We start from the raw sequence: 24083 nt of genomic DNA, 5'->3' as shown, positions 1-24083 counted from the left end.
AAATCCTGACAAATTGCTTCCATGCTAGGTTTTATTCACCCCTTGCGATTTTATCAGAGCCTCTCAAGCTGCCATCGGGAATCTTAGAAGTGTAATTTACAGCTCTGCTGATTGGGTTAGTCAGTCCTTCAGCACCTTCCCAGTCCTTCATCTCCAATGTCATATTAAATCATAGACTGAGGAATTAGCATGAGGCTGAGCCCATCTGATTTTTCAGCAAGTCCAATTAACTTTATTTTATACTGGCTGTCTAGTTGGGCTGATCTGATGCCAGCACCTGCCTGTGCAACAGGAAGAAAGCAGAAGGTCCCTGTCATAAATATAAAGGGAAGGGTAACCACCTTTCTGTATACAGTGCTATAAAATCCCTCCTGGCCAGAGGCAAAATCCTTTCAACGGCAAAGGGTTAAGAAGCTAAGGTAACTTAGCTGGCACCTAACTCAAAATGACCAATGAGAGGACAAGATACTTTGAAATCTGGAGGTGTGTGTGTGTGTGTGGGGGGGGAATAAAGGGTTGGTCTGTCTGTGTGATGCTTTTGCGGGAACAGATCAGGAATGCAGACTTCCGACTCCTGTTAAGTTAGTAAGTAATCTAGCTAGAAATGCGTTAGATTTCCTCTTGTTTAATGGCTGGTAAAATAAGCTGTGCTGGATGGAATGTATATTCCTGTTTTTGTGTCTTTTTGTAACTTAAGGTTTTGCCTAGAGGGATTCTCTATGTTTTGAATCTGATTACCCTGTATTTACCACCCTGATTTTACAGAGGTGATTCTTTTACCTTTTCTTTAATTAAAATTCTTCTTTTAAGAACCCGATTTTTTCATTGTTCTTAAGATCCAAGGGCTTGGGTCTGTGTTCACCTGTACAAATTGGTGAGGATTCTTAACAAGCCTTCCCCAGGAAAGGGGGTGTAGGGCTTGGGGGGGATATTCTGGGGGAAGACATCTCCAAGTGGGCTCTTTCCCTGTTCTTTGTTTAAAACGCTTTGTGGTGGCAGCATACAGATCAAGGACAAGGCAAAGTTTGTACCTTGGGGAAGTTTTTAACCTAAGCTGGTAAGAATAAGCTTAGGGGGTCTTTCATGCAGGTCCCCACATCTGTACCCTAGAGTTCAGAGTGGAGAAGGAACCTTGACAGTCCCTCACTGATGCTATCCTTGATTTACATTTTAAAGGCAAATTATTATAGTCATAATTTATTCCCATAAATTCTGACATTCGGTTTGTCACTGACAAGCTAGAAAAAGAAAAGGGAAAAAAGCAGGCATTTTCTGCCTTCTGTTAATCTCGCAAACAATGAAGGAGCCTTGCAGGACCTGAGCACATACATCCTACACAGGCCTTCCCTGCAATGCACAAAGCAATAATTCAGGAAAGCTTTACTATAATGTCACTCCGTGGAGTGATGGAAAAATTAACACCATCGCCACACTGAGAAACAACAAACGGAGGAAAGAGGCTTTTGTGCTTTATTAGACAGTATGTCATGCTATCATCACTGGTAACAACCTCCCACTGACTCCCTCATGCTAAGAAACACATCGCATGCATGTTTTGCTCAACCCAAGGGGTGACGGAAGAAAGTAGGATATGTCATGTGACTTCATAAACACTCATGCCGTTAGACTCTGGGGAAAAGAAAACAGAAATGTTACATTCATGAGTGATGGTATATATATCCTAAAATCTGAGCAAAGAGATGAAGAGGTAAGAAAAAATGCAATGTCAAATCAATGAGTGACGCTTTAGTCAGGGATCTTACTAGTAAGAAAAAAACACTATTAGCTGCATTGAACAATGGTCAGTGCTGAGAATCATCTAACACTGCTGTCCAAGAGGCTACATTATAAGGTGTTAAAGAAAGAGTTTACTATAATAAATAATAATACATAGTATTTTGACCTTCTATAGCATCTTTCATCCAAACACCTCAAAGTGCTTTGTAATGTAGGTAAGTATTATAAGACTTTCTTCTTATTCTTATCAAATCCTTCCTTTAACTGAAATAATTCAGTGATTTTGTTAGCCCTATGATCACCAGGGTGTATATAATGGATTGTGTAGCGCATGACAGTGTTCATAATATTAATAACAAAGTCTGAACAAGACAGCGTTTAGCTGAATTTATCTTAATATCGTAACAATCTTTCTTGCGCTCCTTTTCTATCAATTTATTCTAAGTTTTTGGCCGTCGGTATTAACTGAATTAATTAATTGCATACCCAGTATTTTAATCAATTATCCAAATAACTACCTGCCTAAAACAATCAAAATAGATCAAAATAAATGCTGAAGTTTTATTGTTTGGTTTATTTATTCTATTTACACACACACACGAGAGAGAGAGAGAGAGATTTGGTTACTAAGAATCTGATCAAGTAAACCAAGCATTGAATTAAGTGGAAGGCATGAATATAACCAATTAACAGATGGTATAACAGGGTGGCAGAGTTTTTTGACTGACTCCCCCTTTAAACAGGTGTTGAAATCTTGAAGGCAGATGCTGATTCATTCCTGCTGGCTCACGGTGGTAGGAATAACTCTTCTATGTTGAATATAAGGGAGGTTGGGATGACTCTTTGGCCCCCAAACTGAACTTTACAATATAATCACAGCAGGAAAACACCAGGAACAACCAAGCTTAGGGAGAAAGCATAGGGTGTAGTTTAAATTTTTGCTGTGGCTCTGAGTTACTGATAAAACCAAATCTCAGGAAGAGAGGAAGTTTGGTCTACATTCAGTGGGTCAAAGATTCAGCTTCTATCGACTGGCATAGTTCCATTATAGCTCCAGTTCAATGGAGCTATGCTGTTATACAGTGGCTGAAGATCTGGCCTGATGTATTTAGATTCTGTTCAGAGAACAGTGAAGATTTCACTGCTTACAAATGAGGAAATTTTGCTTACACCATAGCTGAACTGAGGCAGAGAAGTTAAGTGATTTGTCCAAGGCCACATATAGAACCCAAGAATACTCGATCCCAGTCACTTGTTGTAACTATTAGACCACGTTGGTTCTGAAAACCACCTTCTTTTGAGAAGCTGCAGAACTTGTTCATGCCTTTGATTCAATTAGTGTAAAAAGAAATCTGGTAAGTTATTGTTCGATTTGAATGGCTATATAGCTGCAATACATGGCTATCAAAAATTGGTTCTTCATTAGTCTTTTTATCCTTCCATTTTAATAATCAGAATATACAGCAAAACACCTTTCCCTGGAACAAGGCACAAGGGAATTTGCAAGTCTCTTTGTAATCATTGCAGTGCATTTGCGCCAGTGCTGCTAAATTGGAGCAAAAGACTTCCAGTGGAGACAAGGCCTTTGAAAAAGAGTCCACGACTTCAGAAAGTTTGAAAATGGTTTAGTTAGAAGTCACTTTCCACCCTGAGACATTGAAGGTGAGAATGCCAGGAAATGTAAATACCTGAGGGTGCCTACATTACAACAGCACAGCTATGGCGCTGTAGCTTTGCCATTATAGCGCCATGGTGTAGACACTTCCTACATCAACAAAAGGGGTTTTCCCACTGATATAGGTAACCTACCTTTCTGAGAGGTGGTAGCTAGGTAAACAGAAGAATCCTTCTGTCAGCCTAGCTGTGTCTACACTGGGAGTTAGGTCAACCTAACTATAGATTGCAATTGCATGGGCATGCAAGTTTTCACAGCCCTGAGCAATGTACCTTGGTCAACTTAAGTTTGAGGTGCAGACCAGACCTGAATAAGTTTTAAAACTGAGCTCATAGAAGGATGCTAAGGGGACAGGCTGAAAGAAGTTTCCTTGCTGAATCTTATGCATAGGTGACCCTCCTTGAATTAATCTGGGAGGTTGCTATTCTTCCCTCCAAAAGCATCCTCAAGATCCACTCCAGCTTTCTGACCTATAAGAAATAAGTGCTAACGTCTCTGCACTTCAGGACTCCCCTATGATCTTTTCTCAGTTCTCCCAGCAGTACTGGCTCAGTGCACAGTGGAGTAACAGATACCCAAGCTGGCATGTGGCTATGGAACTTTTAAAAGGCAGTGACAGCTGGGTCAAGTCATCTACCAAGGAAAATTCTTGACATGTGTCCAGTCTCCCCCGACTCATTACACCCAACAGAAATGTTGCGTTTAGATTAGCTGTTGAGAAAGGGTGGTAATTGAGTGAGTTGACAGTGACTTCACAATGGCCCAACTTAAGGGTTACATGAACTGTTTACTTTACTGTCTGTAGCCTATATAACAGGGGTGGCCAAACTGTGGCTCGCGGGCCACATGAGGCTCTTTTACCATTAAAGTGTGGCATGCAGAGCACCCCAGTCCCATCCAATCCCACCCCCACCCACCCACCCCACCATTCTCCACCTACCAGACTTGGGTGGGGGAAGCTCAGGACCTCTGCCTTGCAGCAGCATGGTGTGGTAGGGGCTTCTGCCCAGCGAGGAGGGGGGTCTTGGGGCTTCAGCCCTGAGGGGCACTCCTGCCAAGGCTCAGGGCTTCAGCAAGAGCGGGGCTAAAGCTCCAACCCCCGGCTCCCGGCAGGTATGCCCTGGCTCTCGAACTTCTGAAGATTGTCATATGTGGCTCAGAGGGCCAATAAGTTTGGCCACCCCTGCTATAAAACCATAAAAACAATACACAATTCTCATTAATATTTAGCTTAATTACAACCTAGTTTCTTCAAATATAGCCCTATGCACAAGATTGCAATTAATTTTAATTATAGGGAAAGTTTGTCGAATCTGTGCTAGTCCATCATTCTGACTGGTGCCTCCGTTAAATTATAGATGAAAGATCTTTTCTTGGGCTTCTGCATATTTTAGAAGGTGACTTGCATGGGCCTTGTCCTTTGCCTGGGATACCCAAACTTCTGGCATAATGAGGGAATACTCTCTTCTATCCATGCTACCTGTCTATGGATCATTCTCTACATGTATACATTTCTCTTTCCAAATATTTTGGGGGCTTTTCCACACCACGTGTAGAAGTTTGACATCTTAGGAATACAGGAATATCCGTGCAAATATGCCAATGGGGAATTTTGCTGCGTCAGAAGGGATGCATACAGATGCAGTGTGAACCTGATGTAACTCAATTACTTGCATTTCTATAGCATCCCTGAGACCTATATAGAGCATAAGCAGCATGTTAAGCAGTATGCCAATGTGCAATATGCTAAACCATTTACAGCACCCCTGAAGAGAGCATTTTCCTCCTCAAAACAGAAGCCATGCCTCACTCAGTATGGAATCAGGTGATGACACAAGGGCTGCAATGCTAATGGGTAGAAATACATCATATCATCATCCTTGAGTGTGAAAGAAACAGGATACCAATAGAATGCAGCATAAACAACACAGCAGGATATGGTGTGAGGTGAAACCCACACATTTCCCTTTATTAGGTCCCGCCCTCCAGATGCCAGCACATGTAGAATGCAGCTGCCTGTCTTCTCAAATCTATAAAGTGCAACCCCATCAGCAAACTCCTCAGACGATTCCACTGGCTCCTCATTCATTTCAGGATACAGTTTAAAATAGACCTACTTTTGTTAAAATCCTCTGGGGACTCCTGCAAACCTCACAGACTCTGTCCCTCTTCTCTTCCAGCACTTGCTTCCTCTTTGACCTTTCCAAAATTTCAGTGTTGCTCCAGTCTCTTGCCTCTACAATTCTCTATCTCTTTCCAAGCCCATGTGTAAACCTGCCTTTATTCCTTTGATACCTTCTCATGTCTCACTTCTTCCCCTTGTCATATATTGTCCCTAACTGCAACACTATTATTAATTCTTCAAATTCTTTGAAACAATCATACACAAAATAATATATTATTCCATTGAGATTCCCCAAAATTGGAGGGAAGATTGGGGCAAGACAAAATGCAGGTGTGCACCTCAGCAGCAACTTGGAAAACTGGAAATGTACAAAATAATGAGCTTAATTCAGGAATTCTCAAGTGAAGGGGCTTGACCCACACCACAGGGTGGTTAAAACTCACCAATTACATGGAAAAAAGAAACTAGGGGTAACTGGACTCAGCAGGGGCAAGAACAAGGAAGGGAAGGAGCAATTCCCTCCCCCTTCCTCCTCCCCTCACCTTCTATGGCTGCCCCCACCTCCTCCCTGTTCTGCCCCCTCCCCTAACCAATTTGTATTTAGCTCTCACATTTACAGCATGCAGCTCTGGAGGAAGCACTATGCACAAGCAGCTGCACTTACATTGATTCAGTCATGCCCTTAGTCTGAGAAATGTTCACTAGAAAATAAAGCTGCTCAACCATTTACTGATATGATGGATTTTGAATTAGAGAATGACAAATAATCTGTCACTTGGTATTTCTGTTACTGCAGTGTCAGGGCCAGGAGCTGTTTCGTATACTGGTTACTAAATTTTACAAACGTAAAATTCTTAATTTGTCTCAATTTATTCTCTGAATAACAGGGGTCTAACCTTTTACTTGCAGAAAATAACCGTTCAGCTAAGAAAGTCATTTGAACAGGGACAGTGGCACCTTTATAACAAATACAGAATAATAAATACCCTCTACTTTTGTACTCATAGCACCAGTGTAACCTCACCTCAGAGTGAATTCCAGCAGCAATGTCTGTCATTTATACGAAAATTGATGTTTCTATTTGGTAAATATCTTCCATAACACAAAATGTCTTTAACCAAATTAATAATTAAAAAACAAACACACACACAAACCTTTTTAAACACTTGGAAGGCTTCAGATGCGGACAGAAGAGAACCGTGCTCTTCATTTCTAGACCACCAGTTTGAATCCAGTTTACAACAGTAGCGACTAACTTATTAGCACCCCAGGGAAGCTCTAGTCGAGGTCCACAGGTGCAACTGCACTCACAGAAATCAGGCCCAGACCAACCAATATGCACTCAGTGCATTTTCACAGGACCCCCATCTCAAGCTTGGCCTAGCTGTCCCCCCATCATGATGCAGGCGCTGCCAGGCCAAATTTGACAGAGTGGCACTGTGACCCCTTGTGTCAGGTTGCAATGCTATTCACTCAAATTCAGCCTGGCCACCCCTCCAACGAAGGGTCTGTTTGTCCTGGTCTGATGGAGGGACAACCAGGCCAAATTTGAGTGAACAGAGTTGCAAACTGGCGTATGCAGTTTCAGCACCAATCAGGTCTGGCACCTGCCATAGGTAGTGCAGGGAGCAACTTGCTTGTCCCAGATCCCACTATCACCACCACTGGCATCATCATGCTGGGCCCAAGTCAACCTGCCAGGGCAAGAGCTCGGCGGTAGGCGCAGATTCGGGGATACCGCTCCCATCAGCAGTGGGTCTGGAGCTCAGGGAAAGATAGAACTGGAAGCAGATCCCCAGCTGCACGCAGGGCAGAGCCCCCCATCTCCACAGGGAAGACAGCAACCCCAAAGGCCTGGGCCCTCTCTTACCCCCCCCCCAGTTCCCCTCCCTCCAGTACTCATTGAATCAGAAGTCTACATCAGCCCCTGTATCATCAGATCATTGTGAAGTGAGTTGCGGATGGGAGGTGAAATCCAGCCCCACCAAAGTCAATGGGAGTTTTGCTATTGGCTTTAATGGGATTCTCAGTTCAAGTTCCGGTGGACAAGTATCCATATCACCAAAACTGCAGCTTGCATTCTTGCTGGCAGCCTCAGAAAATACACGAACTACGGGTCTAGCCAAAGCACTGGTTTTCCCTGCATGATACTATTACTGGGGTTTCCTAACTTTTTGAGAAGGAAGGTTTGAAAACTCCATTATGATGAATCCACTCACTTCCGACTGAGCTAGAAGACAGTGGCAAAGAGTTTCCTTTCAGTATCAAAGACTTTCAGAGAGGCTATATTTATCTCTGAATACCTGGGAAAGTACATCACTTTCTTGTACAAAGAATGAGGTTTGGTGTCCCCCAGCTGGCAAGCAATGGCCATGGTCATAGTATTGGCTATAATGAAGACATGCTGATAATTTTACCTTATGAGAGCTAATGACATACCTTAGTTCTGGAAAGCTGGTGCTGCAAGAGTTGGCCCCTGCATTAACTGATTGTTTGAATGGCCTCCCCAGCTGAAAAGACTGGTATCCACTGATGTGGATCTGGTCAATTCGATTTAGGATGAACTGCTTTGACCCTGTGCTTCTCAGTCCAGTAAACTAAGCAGATTATTGATTGGGGAACAGTGATATTGAACTGGGGATGACTCAGAAATTCTGGAGAAAGAGATATAAATCCAGAATTCCCAACTCCATCAAACTGTTTGAAAACCAAGAAGGAAGAGTTGACTTCCTGGTACCTCTCTTTCCTTAGAACAACTTCTATTACTCCAGTCTGAACTAACTTCCTGTATCTGGAATTCTTGGGGAAAATGGACAAACTGAGAAGAGGGAAGAATTGATTAAGAAGAGGTTGAAGGGAGGGAGGGTGCTAAGAGATTCTGTTGCATACTCCTTACTACCTGTTCAAAGCAGAAGCCCCAGGAGTTGCAAAGTTGAGGAGTCTTCCCCATGGGACACAGATCTTTAGGCAGGCAAGGTGGTGAATCATGCTGAGGTCATGTTACAGCAAAGTGCTCTGAAATAAGTTGATTCTGAGTCAGTTCCGAGGTCATCTTATGGTAAGTACCTGTTTTCTGGTCCAATGAATATGGAGGCAGAGAAGCCCCACAAGTAGGGCTTATTTCTATGAAATGATGTATATATTTCCATCTGCTTAGAGGGAAAAGACATCTGCTCCTTGTCCACTGCCTATATAACTGCTTTCTTGAGAGGCTCTCCAAAGAGCTTTCCTCCTCTCATATGATTCCATTTCTTTTCACTTCTATTTAGGTTCTTACATTACAATAATTGCTATGGTGTTTGAGCACAGAACATTCGCTTCACATTTTTTGGGGCACAGATAGTGTTGCTCGTTTGGTCTGAATGGTTAGCCAATACATAGGGCCTTGCAGTGTTGTTTCCATTAGGCAGAGAAACTGATGAAACACTCAGCTACTTTCTTTGGTTCAATCCTATTTATTTACAAAGAATATACACAAAGTCTTGCATCCCTGAATACAGTAGAAACAAAAAAACAGCAGGCAGTTTCCTTGCTCACTATTTCCAAGTCTGCTCCTCCAGTTAGTTCTATGCTCAAGGAGCTGTCACTCTGATCCTTTTCTGGGTCATGCTCATGACTGCTTCGCTGGTTGTCTGCTGGCTCTCTGCCTCTCACAAAGAGCCTGTCAAAACAATCTTCTAGCCCTGCATTTACAACCAGTACCAGGGAAACCCTCTTATTCTCCCAGGGTTAGTTTTTTCTCAAGCCTTGTCATGTAGCCCACTGCCTTGGCCAGAAGCTTCTATAGTTTTCAGTTATCTCGCTTCATAAAGGAACATTTAATTGCTCCTTCCAGCTAGCCAGAAAGAAGGATGTTTAGCACACCCATGACTTTAACCAGGTCTGTGATTGTCTATAGCAGCAGTTCTCAACTGGTGGTCTGTGAGCCCTTTCGGGGGGGCTGCGGAGCCTCATTACTGAAACCCAATTTCCCTGAGCCCCAGCACTGAAGCCAGGAGCGGTGCCGGGCTGAAGCCGGCACCCCCTCACCCTCCCAGCCCAGGAGTGGTGCAGGGCTGAAACTGATGCTCCCCCCAAGCCAGGAACAGTGGATGGCTGAAGCAGGGAACCCCAGCGCCCCCCTCCCCGCTGAAGCTGGGAGCCGCACTGGGAGCCCCCCCGACCTGTACACAGGCCCAAGCTGCCCCCTGAGCTACCCCCTGCTTGCAAACATCCCCTAGCTACCCCCTGCCCGCACACAGCCCATAGCTATCACCTGCCTGCACCCTGAGCTACCCCCCTGCCCGCACACAGCCCCTAGCTGTCCCCCTCCCTGCACCCTGAGCTACTCCCCTCACTTCACATAGCCCCTAGCTACCCTCTGCCTGCACCCTGAGCTATTTTCAAACTTTTTGAACTGACACCAGCCCCCTCCCCGGAGTTATATTTTTGGTTGTGTCCCCGTACAGCCCAGACAGGCTGGGTGGCCTCCTGAGTGAGTCAAGGGATGGAGGTGGCGCTCCCTCCCTACACCCTGCTGTGTGGAGTTGGCTCAAGCCTCGCCAGCCCTTGCCTCCCCCCCCGCAGAGAAGTAAAACTATGCCCAAGGGTCACCCCGGCCCAGAGGCTCACGCTCTCCCCCCCACCCTCTGCCAGGCCCTGGCATTTTTATAGCATATTGATGGGGGGGGGCCTCAGCAAGAAAAAGGTTGAGAACCCCTGGTCTATAGATCAAAGACCTGCCTGATGGCATCCATTAACAGCTTCCACCATACCAATATCTTCTGGCCACGACAGTAATTCTTTCTCTACCTTTTTTTCAGGGAAGCAAAGAAGGAGAGTGATTTCTTTCATCTCCTTATGAGGAGACTCAGGGCATGGCTACACTAGAGAATTTACAGTGCCGCAGCACCCCTGTAAGCTCTCTAATGTCGCCACACTAAGCTCTCCTGTTGACTTAATTACTCCAGCCCCCGTGAGCAACCGAAGCTATGTCGGTGGGAGAAGGTCTCCCACAGGTCTCCCACTGACAGTGTTGTCCACATTGGCGCTTATATTGGTGTAACTTATGTTGCTTGGGGGTGATTTATTTACCCCCCCTGAGTGACATAAGTTATACCGACATAAGCTGTAGTGTAGACATTCTCAGATCAGAGTCGCTCAGCTGGAAACCGTGGCTGGAGGTAGCATTTTTCTCCTGGGAATAGCTGGGCTCAATATATTTTGGTTCTTCTTCCATAGGGATTTTTGATATGGGGGTTCCTGAAGTGGACACACATACAAAATACTAAACAGTATATGTATTTCAAGGGTGTTGCCCTTTTATATTCCTGCTGTTGGGGAAAGGGCACCTTTCCTCAATGGTGAGAATATGCAGAAGACTCTGACAAATGGAGAGGACAGATTCTGCAGCAGGACCCTTGGAGTTAAAGCAGTGCCCCCGCTGAGCCCAGCTACGGAGATCCCACAGAGAAACCAAAATCAAGGGGTTTCCAAACATTCTTTGTTGCCCCTGATCTGATAGGATAAAGATGGAAAAAGACTGGAGCTATGCAAGTGTAATGGTCCACCTCTCAGCTCAGAGAATCACAAAACCATGGCAATATCTCAAATGAGAATCCCTTTACAATATTGGCTGCATAAAACAGTTGCTTTGATTTACTCAAGGCTACAGAAGAGGTTTGCATGCTGAGGTTCCTTACAGCAAAAACAGGAATGGCTATTAGCTGAATGCTATTGGTGCTGAGCATTGAATACTCTCTTTCACCACTAATCATATACAAGGACAGCAAGATCATCATGCAAGGTGGGTTTTACACTAAATTATGCTGTGAATTGTCATCCAGCTTTTAATATCAAAATGGTTTATTATGCTCAAAAGTAGGAACCCATGTGTCTGTAACAAGCTGTATCCTACACTTAACTTAATTATCCCAGCACACATGGGAGGTAAGTCAGTAAATTTTCTGAGAACCTTTGGAAGAATTTGCTCTCATGGCAGCAAGAAGGCTGGAAGGTGCAATATGTTTAACCTCACTGAGTACTGAGTCATGACTGCTGTCTTTTTTCTGAATTTTCATTCATCAAAAACGTATTTATTTCAAGGAACTCTGGCTCTAGTGCATTCTGGTTGGATGTTAGTAATCAGGTAAAGTAGGACCACAAGATTTATATTTCACTGGTGGAATAGAGATGGAAATCACACTTACAGCTAGGACACAAAAGTCTATTTATTTCCAGGACAGGAGTAATGGTTGCAATTTATTTAACCATATAATAGAGAGAATAATTTGGCCAAACACAAACAAATCTTTACTCAAATTGTGTGGAATGGATCTATCTAGTTCTTATATCATGTCCGTCATCATATTAGCTGATCATCTAAAATCTCATTATGATGTTCCTAAATCGTTTCCCACAGTTTATTAGATTTAGCTGCTAAAAATCTATTTATTTTAACCATGGAGTATAACAGGGAATCAACCATTCTGAATGAATCCCAGGACAGTGTAACATTCTGATGCTTGAATTTTTTCAAAACGCAATCATACCAACTGACTGTGGGTTGCAAATTATAACAGGAATCTTCTACTAAAAGAAATGTGATTCCTTTTACAAACTCCCAACTGTAATTTGCACCCAGATCTGTCTATCAAAGAAACAGTCCTAGTCTTTTTAACTGGACTACAACGACTTCATCAAACTCCTACCTAAATCTGTGTCCTCATTTCATCCTCCACCTCCTCTTGTTAACTAAGCTGCTACACATCAGCTTCTCTAACTACTCCCTTTGTCTTTCTCCCATTCTTGGCCTTCTAGTCTTTATGCTGCCCACTAAATTTGGCACAGTCTCCTTCAAACTTCCTTCTTTCACAAAGATTTCTTGCTCTAATCTTATTAAGATACTGCTTTGCCTTCTGGTGCTAAGACGGATCTCCCACACATCAAACTACTCAGACTTAGGGCATGTCTACCTGTACAGTGCTTCAACAGCGCTTCTGGTGAACACGCTCTATGCTGACAGAAAAGAGCTTTCCTGGTGGCATAATTAAAGCACCTCAGCAAGCAGCAGAAGCTACGTGGGCAGGAGAAGCACTCCTGACAACATAGCGCTATCCACACTGGCGCTTATGTAGGTGTAACTTACATTGCTCAGGGGGTTCACACCCCTCGGTGACTTAAGTTCTGCCGACATAAGCTGTAGTGTAGACATAGCCTATTAGATTCTAAGGAATTTGAGTCAGGGCCCTTGCCTGTTAAATTGTTCGGGAAACAGCAACATACCCTTACAGTGTTATGTAAGCAATATGTGCAGTAGTAAAATAAAGACAGGTTTCAGAGGAACAGCCGTGTTAGTCTGTATTCGCAAAAAGAAAAGGAGTACTTGTGGCACCTTAGAGACTAACAAATTTATTTGAGCATGAGCTTTCGTGAGCTACAGCTCACTTCATCAGATGTTTACCGTGGAAACTGCAGCAGACTTTATATACACACAGAGAATATGAAACAATACCTCCTCCCACCCCACTGTCCTGCTGGTAATAGCTTATCTAAAGTGATCAACAGGTGGGCCATTTCCAGCACAAATCCAGGTTTTCTCACCCTCCACCCCCCACACAAATTCACTCTCCTGCTGGTGCTAGCCCATCCAAAGTGACAACTCTTTGCATAATCAAGTCGGGCTATTTCCTGCATAGATCAAGGTTTTCTCACATCCCCCCCACCCCCATACACACACAAACTCACTCTCCTGCTGGTAATAGCTCATCTAAACTGACCACTCTCCAAGTTTAAATCCAAGTTAAACCAGAACATCTGGGGGGGGGGGGGGTAGGAAAAACAAGAAGAAACAGGCTACCTTGCATAATGACTTAGCCACTCCCAGTCTCTATTTAAGCCTAAATTAATAGTATCCAATTTGCAAATGAATTCCAATTCAGCAGTTTCTCGCTGGAGTCTGGATTTGAAGTTTTTTTGTTTTAAGATAGCGACCTTCATGTCTGTGATTGCGTGACCAGAGAGATTGAAGTGTTCTCCGACTGGTTTATGAATGTTATAATTCTTGACATCTGATTTGTGTCCATTTATTCTTTTACGTAGAGACTGTCCAGTTTGACCGATGTACATGGCAGAGGGGCATTGCTGGCACATGATGGCATATATCACATTGGTGGATGTGCAGGTGAACGAGCCTCTGATAGTGTGGCTGATGTTATTAGGCCCTGTGATGGTGTCCCCTGAATAGATATGTGGGCACAATTGGCAACGGGCTTTGTTGCAAGGATAAGTTCCTGGGTTAGTGGTTCTGTTGTGTGGTATGTGGTTGTTGGTGAGTATTTGCTTCAGATTGCGGGGCTGTCTGTAGGCAAGGACTGGCCTGTCTCCCAAGACTTGTGAGAGTGTTGGGTCATCCTTTAGGATAGGTTGTAGATCCTTAATAATGCGTTCACCTTCAGCCCCCAACTAAAACCCCTCCAACGCATTATTAAGGATCTACAACCTATCCTAAAGGATGACCCAACACTCTCACAAGTCTTGGGAGACAGGCCAGTCCTTGCCTACAGACAGCCCCGCAATCTGAAGCAAATACTCACCAACAACCACATACCACACAACAGAACCACTAACCCAGGAACTTATCCTTGCAACAAAGCCCGTTGCCAATTGTGCCCACATATCTATTCAGGGGACACCATCACAGGGCCTAATAACATCAGCCACACTATCAGAGGCTCGTTCACCTGCACATCCACCAATGTGATATATGCCATCATGTGCCAGCAATGCCCCTCTGCCATGTACATCGGTCAAACTGGACAGTCTCTACGTAAAAGAATAAATGGACACAAATCAGATGTCAAGAATTATAACATTCATAAACCAGTCGGAGAACACTTCAATCTCTCTGGTCACGCAATCACAGACATGAAGGTCGCTATCTTAAAACAAAAAAACTTCAAATCCAGACTCCAGCGAGAAACTGCTGAATTGGAATTCATTTGCAAATTGGATACTATTAATTTAGGCTTAAATAGAGACTGGGAGTGGCTAAGTCATTATGCAAGGTAGCCTGTTTCTTCTTGTTTTTCCTACCCCCCCCCCCCCAGATGTTCTGGTTTAACTTGGATTTAAACTTGGAGAGTGGTCAGTTTAGATGAGCTATTACCAGCAGGAGAGTGAGTTTGTGTGTGTATGGGGGTGGGGGGGATGTGAGAAAACCTTGATCTATGCAGGAAATAGCCCGACTTGATTATGCAAAGAGTTGTCACTTTGGATGGGCTAGCACCAGCAGGAGAGTGAATTTGTGTGGGGGGTGGAGGGTGAGAAAACCTGGATTTGTGCTGGAAATGGCCCACCTGTTGATCACTTTAGATAAGCTATTACCAGCAGGACAGTGGGGTGGGAGGAGGTATTGTTTCATATTCTCTGTGTGTATATAAAGTCTGCTGCAGTTTCCACGGTAAACATCTGATGAAGTGAGCTGTAGCTCACGAAAGCTCATGCTCAAATAAATTTGTTAGTCTCTAAGGTGCCACAAGTACTCCTTTTCTTTTAGTAAAATAAAGCTACCTAATGAAAAAAAAATACAGAGGCCTCAGAAACTGGAAAAGATAAAAGCAAAATAAGGGGCTTTATCAAAGTACATGTGCCACAAGCTGACATGTACAGAACATCCAGGTACAGAGCATTCTTAGACTTCCATAAAGGGAGGAGACAGAAACATATCAACACTACAATACTGCTTGGTTTGCCCCAGCCTACATCTGTCATTTTGTTGTATTCCTCCTCTTGCTCACCACACTCATCCCAAAGTTTTATCTCCTAATTGCTCCAATTCTGTATTTCTTTCTGCTTTCCTCTACTTGTGTTTCTATCTTTTTGCTAAATCTCTAGATTAAAGTATCATGCCATTTTAAACTTCTCAAAAGATTTGGAAGACAAAAGCTGGCTCTATGATAGAGATCCCAAATTGTCAGCGTACCTCAATACAGTCCCATTTCAACAGCTCCCCCCCCAGCCCCCGGTGATTTAAGGCCACAGTCGTGTGACATGAGCTAGGGAGGAAGGATCACCCCCCAACAAAAAACCGCACAGTGCCAACAATGCTGGGCTTGGTAGTCTCAGTAAGGTAGCCCTGCCACAGTATTTCGAGGACAGCGATCGCTCAAATGGAGAAATCCTGAAACGTTCCCGTCCCCCGAAGTCAAATCTGGGTCCCGCACAGGTGGCTGCATGGCAAGTCATTCGCATTTCGATCCGGAGAGGCCCCGCGTGCTGCAGTGGCACCTCCCAAGCACCCACAAGATGCCTGCCCACGCCCCGGCTTCTTCCCTCAACCTGCATGCCGGGCAACCCTCCAGGCTCGTGCCGGGCGTGGGGAGGAACCCACTGGGCCTCAGTCCCCAGCACACCAGGAGCAGGCACCAGCCAAGCCCGCCCTGGACAGCCAATCACGGGGGGGGGGGGGGCCTGGGCAGAAAAACAGCCCCACCAATAGAACTGGGCTCTTGCAGCCCCCTGGTCTCCCCCACTCCTCCCCTCCCCAATCGGAGAAGGGGGACAAGACACACCCCAGCCAATCAGAGTGCGGGGCAGAACCTCTCCCCCGCCCTGGAGCCTAACGGTCTCCCCAACATACACACAAAGACACCCCCGGCACCAGCCAATCAGAGGAGGGGGCGCGACCCTCCTCTCCCCCCCCCCCCCCGGATCCAAGGGAGACAGGGGTGCGAAGTCTCTGGCCAATCAGAACAAGGACCGCTCCACCGCACAGACTCCTCTCCCCTCGACAAAGCGTGAGGCGCAACAGCCCCCAGAGCTGGCCTGGCACCCAACGGTCACTCAGCCCCAACCACTCTGGGACTGGGAGGGGGGAAGAGGCAGAGAGGTTGCGCCGCATGGGCTGGGAGAGGAAGAAGACCGAAGCCGAGGGGAAGGGGAATGATCCAACCATGGGGGGCAGGGGAAGATGAACGGGCCATACAGGGGCAAAATGCCCAGCGTGTTGGGGGGGGGGTAAAATGGCTCCGACACCCCCCCCGTTAATGAGGTGCCGGGGTCCGGACTGTACCATCCGGGAGGGGGGGAAGTCGAGTGGGGGCAGCCCCTTACCCCCCTGTCCGGGGCGGGTGGGGGATCCCGATCGGGGAGGGGGGGAAGAAGCGGACTGTACCTCTCCTGCAAGTGGGGGGGAAATGACAGCGCCCTACTCCCCCCCACCCGCGGGAGCGAACGGTTTGTCCCGGCCCCAGCGCTAAGGAGCCGCCGGCTCCGGCGCCATCTTGGGTGCGACTAAAACAACAAGCCCAAATCCCTGGCATGTCTCCGCGGTGCCCCTGGGCCAGACTCCCCTCCCGGACCGTCCCATCGCGTTACCTGAAGGGGTCCCATGCGGATGCCGCGCCCCGGCCGCCGCCGCAGGCACCGCCGCTGCCCCAAACCCCCCCACCTGTCCTCACCTCACAATGGTAGCTGCAGACCAGGAGGGGGGGCGGCCGCCCGGACCTCATTACCATAATCTGCCTGGCAACAGCTATCAGTGCCGCATGCTGATTGGCCAGGAATCCCGAGCCCGGGGAGACCGGGCAAACGCACCCCCCTCCCAAAAAAGCACAAAGCGGCCGGGTCCCCAGGGGGAAGGTGAAGCAAAGCCCCCCCAGTCCACAGGAAAGGGGGAACCCTTGCCAGGGCTTCCACCCCACCCCAGCACCACCCACCAATCACAGTGCCGCTCTCATCCAACCGCAGCTCCGCCGGCGGCCTGCTCGCCAATCACAGTGTTCCTCTCAGCGTGGTGCTCCGCCCTCTTGCTGTGGGAGGAGGTGAGGGGAGTAGAGCAGTGCCCCCTGTTGGCTAGATGGGGAGAAGGGAAGCCCAGCAGCGCCCCCTGCTGGTGGGGGGAATGACCCAAGGGGTAAGGGGAGCAAGTAGATGGGTACAGGGAGAGTTGGGCTGGCTAGCTCGGCAGTGACAGAGCAGGGCATGGAACCCAGGGGTCCTGACACCCAGCCCCTCAGCCTATTCTCTCTTCTCTAGGCCCCCCACTCCAGGACTCAGCCAGCCCTTCATCCTCCAGGTAAACTGAGTTCAGTGTCATTTGCTGCGTGCGCGCGTTTCAGGGATGGGACCTTCCATCCTGTGTCTCCATCTGCTCTGCCCAGGGGACATTTCTTGTAAGAGGGGGCTTCTGCCTGGTACTCTTGGTCTACATTTCCCCACCCTTCCCGCTGCGCACTGGGGTGCGGCCCCCTGCCATTGAGAGGTGGCTGCACTTTTGAGTCAAAGGCATTCTTGTGCCTGCATCATATGTAATGGGTTTTTAGACCTTTGAGATGAAGGGTGCTGTATAAATGTAAGGAATTATTATATTATAGACACAATAAAGCACTGGTGCACATGCTCTAGGGATGCTTTATGGAGGGAGGAACTAGATGACATAATTGATCCTTTCATCTTCACTGTATTATTCTGTAGGGGAAAAAATAAATTTAAAATCTAACCTAAACTCACTTTTTGTTTGAGAATGTTGGTTTTCTTTTTGTTGTTGTTTTTTGTGGGGGTGGTCAGTTGGCTTCTGTTGTATAAGGACATTGATCCTAGTCCATTGACACTTTATATTTTTGTATAGCATCTTTAGCACTGATGTGAACACAAAATGCTTCACAGGTGTTTATAAAAAAATGTAAATACAAAATTATTAATCTAATGCACATTTTGCTCTGAGTTTTGTCTAGCCTGGCTGAAAAAGGTGGGTTTTTTAAAACATTACCACTATCTGCACTCTCTCAAGATTCTTTGGGAAAGGATATTTGCAAATTATAAAAGAAACAGCAATTTGGTTTGTTTCTTCATAGACTCACTTAGAATTGGTATTCTAAAGTGAAAACTATAAAATGTGATTGGGGTAACTTCAGTACACAAGGAAATGCATATTCAATTGGGGGTGATCCTACCTGACTATTAGATAATGCCCTGATATACTCTGGAAACTCCTGCATTGTTTGTCTCATTTACTGCTACTTTCTGTTCATGTGTTAAATAAGAAATTTGAGTTTTAAATGTAATCTAAAAGAAATCAAGGATAATAATTGACATCGTTCAGAAACTTGACCTACCCATTTGATATTCCAGTTTCTTTTGGGGTTACCACTGTTCTTTCTAAGGGGGGAAAAAGACTTTGTATTGGTTATGGGACAGAAAAATACTCTTTTTGCTAATTATCTTGGTGTTTATTTACCACATACCCAGGAAGTTTTCTATTTGGCAAGTTCTTTTTTTAAAAAGAATACTTCCTAGCAGCTTTCATTCTCATAATCTTCCAAATTGCTTTACAAATGATATATTTACAGCGCCACTGAAATGCTGCCGCCTTGTGAGCAGTTATATCCTCAGTGGAGTATGGCAGCCAACTGACAGAGCAGGGCAGTGGGGGAAGGGGAAATTTTGATCAAGGATGCAAAGGCAAAGCATTACTCTTACAAAAAGTGCCACAGAAACGCAATATCTTAGGAGAGCACACAGAGGACTGGATCCTCATCAGACATAAATTGATGTAGCATTATTGACTCAATAGAACTGATCTTCAGGTGTGGATCTAGTCCAGAACCTCTATTTTTAAGATGTATGATACTCAGTTTTTCTATGCGGGAAGGGCTAATGGGTATATACTGAAGTAGTCTCCTCAAATGTTGAATGTTCACTAGATTATTTAAAGTTAAAACCTACAGGGACACTGTCAATTTAAAAATCATATATGCACATTGCCTACCCTGTGTCAATAATTTCACCTGAGATTATTAAAACTAAAGTAGTTTTAAAAATTGAAGACAGTAGGATTACTTGCATGAGTAAAGGGAGCAAGATTTGGTCTGTTTTGCTTTTCTCCACTTATACTGTGTGCTTGCTTAGACAATTAAAAAGGTCATCTTTTTTTCCTTTATTATTATTATTATAGTCAGTTTCATACTTTCACACTGACATGATGCTGAAATGTTTGAGTGGCAAACACAGGAAGGGAATGTTTAAGAACAAAGAAAAACAGGTTCATTTTTCATTTTATTTTAATTTCATGAAAACATTTTAATCATACTAGTTTTGTAAAGAAAACAAATATTTTGAGCAAATCTGCATTTTAGGCCTATGGTTCCTGATAGTGCCTTTTTAGTGTTCTGGACTGGAGAATAGGAAAGTTGTTACTTAAATACACATATGCTACTGTGTTATATTTTCATGCAGACATGTCTTGGGTTATAACTTGGCACATAAGAATATGCAGCATTGGCTCCATTCTTTCCCTTCCTCCTGCACTGGCCACAATCCAAGGGTTATTTATGGGTATTTGCTTCCCTTTTTAGTGGAAGAGAACTATTGGGCCTAAGCATACAGTACATCATATGATATAATGGGCTGTCAAATGCAGAAAACCATGAGTCATCAACTCTTGTGTTTGAAATCAGAGGTAAAGCCTACATTTCCTTTCTTTTAATCCTTTTTGTTTCTGGTGTTTTGATGAAGAGCCCATTTATCTAGTGTCCTCATGTTCACACACAGATCCCAGAAAGAAAGGCCTTCATTGTCAAACCAATGTATTTTTCTAGGCACCCAGAATAAACTACATTAATTAATTCCCCATTTTCCTTAACTGTGTGGAATATTGGTGTAATCCTTGATCCTGAACTTTTCCCCACATCTCTGCATTATCACCTTGGTATACTGCTGCCTCAATAGTACTTCAGCTGAATTTCTTATCCATTCCTTCATCTTCTCCTGTCTGATCTATTGCAATTCCCTTCCCTGTGGCCTCTGCAAGTCTCTCAGACGCCTGGAGAGTGGTGCTCTCTGCCTTCTCAGATGTACAATACACCCACATCCTTCTAGCAATTCTGCTTTCTTCTTTTTCATTTCAAAATCCAGTTAGAAAGTGATCTTGTGGCTTCTTTTTGGCCCATTGCCATGTATCAGCCTACTTCACAAAACTTGTGTGGCTGAACCCCGCTTGCTTATTGGCATACCGCTCACACAAAGCCGCTGTCAGTACAAGAACCTTCTCCTCTGCAACTCCAGAGCAGCCTTTTCCTAATGCCTCCAGTTCATCATCTCTCCACCTCATTTCAAATCTAAGTTAAAGATACCTCTATTCTCCCCTGCCTATATCTCTGAATTCCCTTCTTTGCTATTATGTATTTGATTCTTTTTTGTGATACTGTCTAATTCTGTAAAGTATTGTGGGTTACAGATTATATAATCTGTATGGAGAACATTGATCTAATCTTGTAAATCCTTGTTATTTGTTACGTAAGTAGTCTTTACATTAGTAGCCTCATTGACGTCACTGGGACTACTCATATGCATGATGATTACTTACATGAGTCAGGGTTTGCAAATTGAACCATAAATCGGATTGTATATTCCATCACTAGTTTGTCACTCCCCTGCTGCCCCTCTGTGTCTGTCTATAACCTAAATAATTGGAAGATTGGAAAATTTCAACTCTATCTGAATTATTTACATATGACTGACCACCTCTGAACTGTTTGAATACACTGCACTGTTTTATACCGTAAGGGTAGAATACTAGATATAGTGGAGGTGCTGGTATAAGATTAATAATTTAGAAAGAAGCCATCATAAATTTAGATTAAGGGGATCATTGCATCAAAAGACCATACAAATAAACAAAGCTTTTCTCCTTTATTGGTTCTTTGTTTTTTCCAAACCAGTTCAATCTCTCATCGTCACAAACCAAGTTAGTCATATTTGTCATTCTCTATTAGAAAACTTAGAGTTATGCAGATGTGTGATATAATAGTGTCCACTTAATGCCCACAAAACTTCTACACTTTGTTTTACAGAAGACTTGTACATTTTTTTTAAAAAACCTGCACATCAAACAGTTTTCAGATGAGCAAACCAGTTCCCCACTCCCATCTTTATTACTGCTGATGGCCACTTCACCTGGTGTACTCCACACACAGCCATAATTTTGCCCTCTAATATTTGCAAAAACGTGTGCAAAGGTCAAAATAAGAAATGAGCAAGAAAGTCCAGTTCCCATTCAAGGGATCCATTTTCAGTACAAAAGTTGCAACATTACTTACGCCAAAAATGCATGTTAATTTCTAGACAGTATCAAACCAATACAAGCTTGGAGACTCCACGCTTATAGACACCATCATATAATCAGCACACTTCAGAACATCAGACAGATCATTCACAAAAAATATTCCAGTCAAGCACATCACCCTATGAGAATGTATAGAACTCTGACATAAATTAATACACTCTAAGGCAATGGGCCAGATCTTCAGCTCATGTAAATCACTTCAGTGGAGCTATGCTGATTTACGCCAACTGCGGATCTGGCTACATAATCCTTTCAAAAATCTCCATTGCATGCTTAATAAACAATATATCAAAGGTGTAGGGAAAAAGGTGAGTTTTACAGTTTCCCCTGAAGGTCTGCATTAACAAAGCCAAGCTCTGGTGTACCAACTGGAGGAATGTGTTCAGTCAAGCATCCCCTCATGGAAAATGCCTTGCCACTAGCCTGCCAATATTTCTGTGGCTCCAATATAAAATTATAAAGCCTGCTGCCTAAGGTGGCATTTACGAAGTCCGCCTGGGGCTCAGGACCAGACAAAATTGCCAAGTGGGTTTTGTGTGTTATCTTGTTTTGATACTTCTGATAGACGCCATCTTAAATTGTAAGCTCTTGCATAGCAGGGACCATTTTTTTGTTTAGAGTCTGTACAGCGCCCAGTACAGTGGGTCCTAGTCCATGATTGGGGTTCCTGGGTGCTACCCCAATTTAAATAATAATACATTACATGGAGGGCACACAGGGTAGGGTGAATAAAAGAGTAGTGAAGTATTGGTGTTTGTATTTCAAGATTTTTTAATAACTGGAGCTTTTTCCAGAAAACTACAGTGAACGATTTAGCTTTTAATTCCAATTTAACTAAATTCTTTTGTCTGGGATTATTTATCAGTTTAGAGCATAGTTGTCCCTTGCCTAGGAAACTCTTCTATTTAATGACAGGTTTCAGAGGAACAGCCGTGTTAGTCTGTATTCGCAAAAAGAAAAGGAGTACTTGTGGCACCTTAGAGACTAACCAATTTATTTGAGCATGAGCTTTCGTGAGCCACAGCTCACTTCATCAGATGTGTACCGTGGAAATAGCCCGACTTGATTATGTAAAGAGTTGTCACTTTGGATGGGCTAGCACCAGCAGGAGAGTGAATTTGTGTGGGGGGGTGGAGGGTGAGAAAACCTGGATTTGTGCTGGAAATGGCCCAACCTGATGATCACTTTAGATAAGCTATTACCAGCAGGACAGTGGGGTGGGAGGAGGTATTGTTTCATATTCTCTGTGTGTATATAAAGTCTGCTGCAGTTTCCACGGTACACATCTGATGAAGTGAGCTGTGGCTCACGAAAGCTCATGCTCAAATAAATTGGTTAGTCTCTAAGGTGCCACAAGTACTCCTTTTCTTCTATTTAAAATGTTTGGAACCCTGTTGGCCGATTTTTATATCAGCAGATCTGATTACATTCCTTCAGTGTTGATAGCGGCTATCTTTGTAGGAGCCACAAAAATCTGTTGTGATGTTTGTTCTGCAGAAGCAGTAGATTAATATTGTTCCCAATGAGAGCAGTTGTGTACAAACGACGAAAGAAATAAAAGTCATGTTACTTTCAGCTCCATTAGAAAGACAGGGCTGGGTGAATCAAAACCTCAGCAATGAAACATTTTGAAGTTTCTGAATATGTTACAAATAAACAAGTTGAATTAACAAGGAAAACCTTAGTATTATACTACCTTAGTTAAATATTTACTATATTGAAGTACTTTTAGTGTGTCCATCATTGTAGTATTTAGATTTATTCTATAAGAATATCTGTTAAATTAATTTTCTGCCAACTTTTTAGAAGTCCCTCTGACTATTTTGATATTTCCATGATTGTGAACAGTCTTGTCAATGAGAAATGTCAATTTTTAAGTTCTTCCCAGAATAACAGTAGGGAAAACTCCCACATTTTGACATTTGTTTTCATCCTGAATCAAACAAGTAGAAATATTGAAAAAATTTGCAGAATGATAAGTTCTGAAACATTTCAATTCAGAAATGAAAAATATGACATTTCTCAATTGAAATATAATATTTTTATACTGGAAACTGAAATGTTGATTCAAAGTGAAATGTTTCATTTTGGAGTGGTGCTTCAGAATTTCTTTTCCTTTTCCTCTTCTTTTCAAGAATTGATGATTTCCCGTGGAAATTTTTTGGCCAGCTCTAGTTTTTAGCCACCAAGGAGCTGATCCTCTGAGAAGCATAGCACCTTTAATGCCCATTAACTTGAGTGGGAGCTGCAGATGCTTGGCACCTCACCAGGTCAGACCTTAATATAGTTGTATCAGTGCGTTTGCACTGGTGCAAACCCCTAGTATAGATATAATTTGTACTGCTGCAACACATCCCAGCTTCAGACCAGTGTAAACCATGCACCAGTGTAGCTACATTGATGGCTAAAAAAACACTGTAGACAAGGCTTTATTCACACAAAAG

The 24083-nt window shown here is 43.9% G+C and overlaps 1 protein-coding gene across 4 annotated transcripts in view; it reads right to left on the bottom strand.

The window, feature by feature from the left end:
* The window catches only part of PRDM10 (PR/SET domain 10), a 74089-nt gene extending 56956 nt beyond the window's left edge, over positions 1 to 17133 (bottom strand). The window contains exon 1 of one of the 4 annotated variants that reach the window (XM_075122205.1): positions 16893 to 17133. The gene's annotated coding sequence lies outside the window, so the exon portion shown is untranslated. Of the gene's footprint in view, positions 1 to 4352; positions 4529 to 16892 lie in introns of those variants that run through there. The other 3 variants (XM_075122203.1, XM_048827611.2, XM_075122204.1) reach the window with 3 other exon arrangements.
* Positions 17134 to 24083: the final 6950 nt, after the last annotated feature.

Source organism: Caretta caretta, chromosome 22 (genome assembly GCF_965140235.1).
Source record: "Caretta caretta isolate rCarCar2 chromosome 22, rCarCar1.hap1, whole genome shotgun sequence".
NCBI classification, from domain to species: domain Eukaryota; kingdom Metazoa; phylum Chordata; order Testudines; family Cheloniidae; genus Caretta; species Caretta caretta.
Note: the sequence above shows the minus strand (reverse complement) of the source record. Positions and strands in the feature narration are given on the sequence as shown.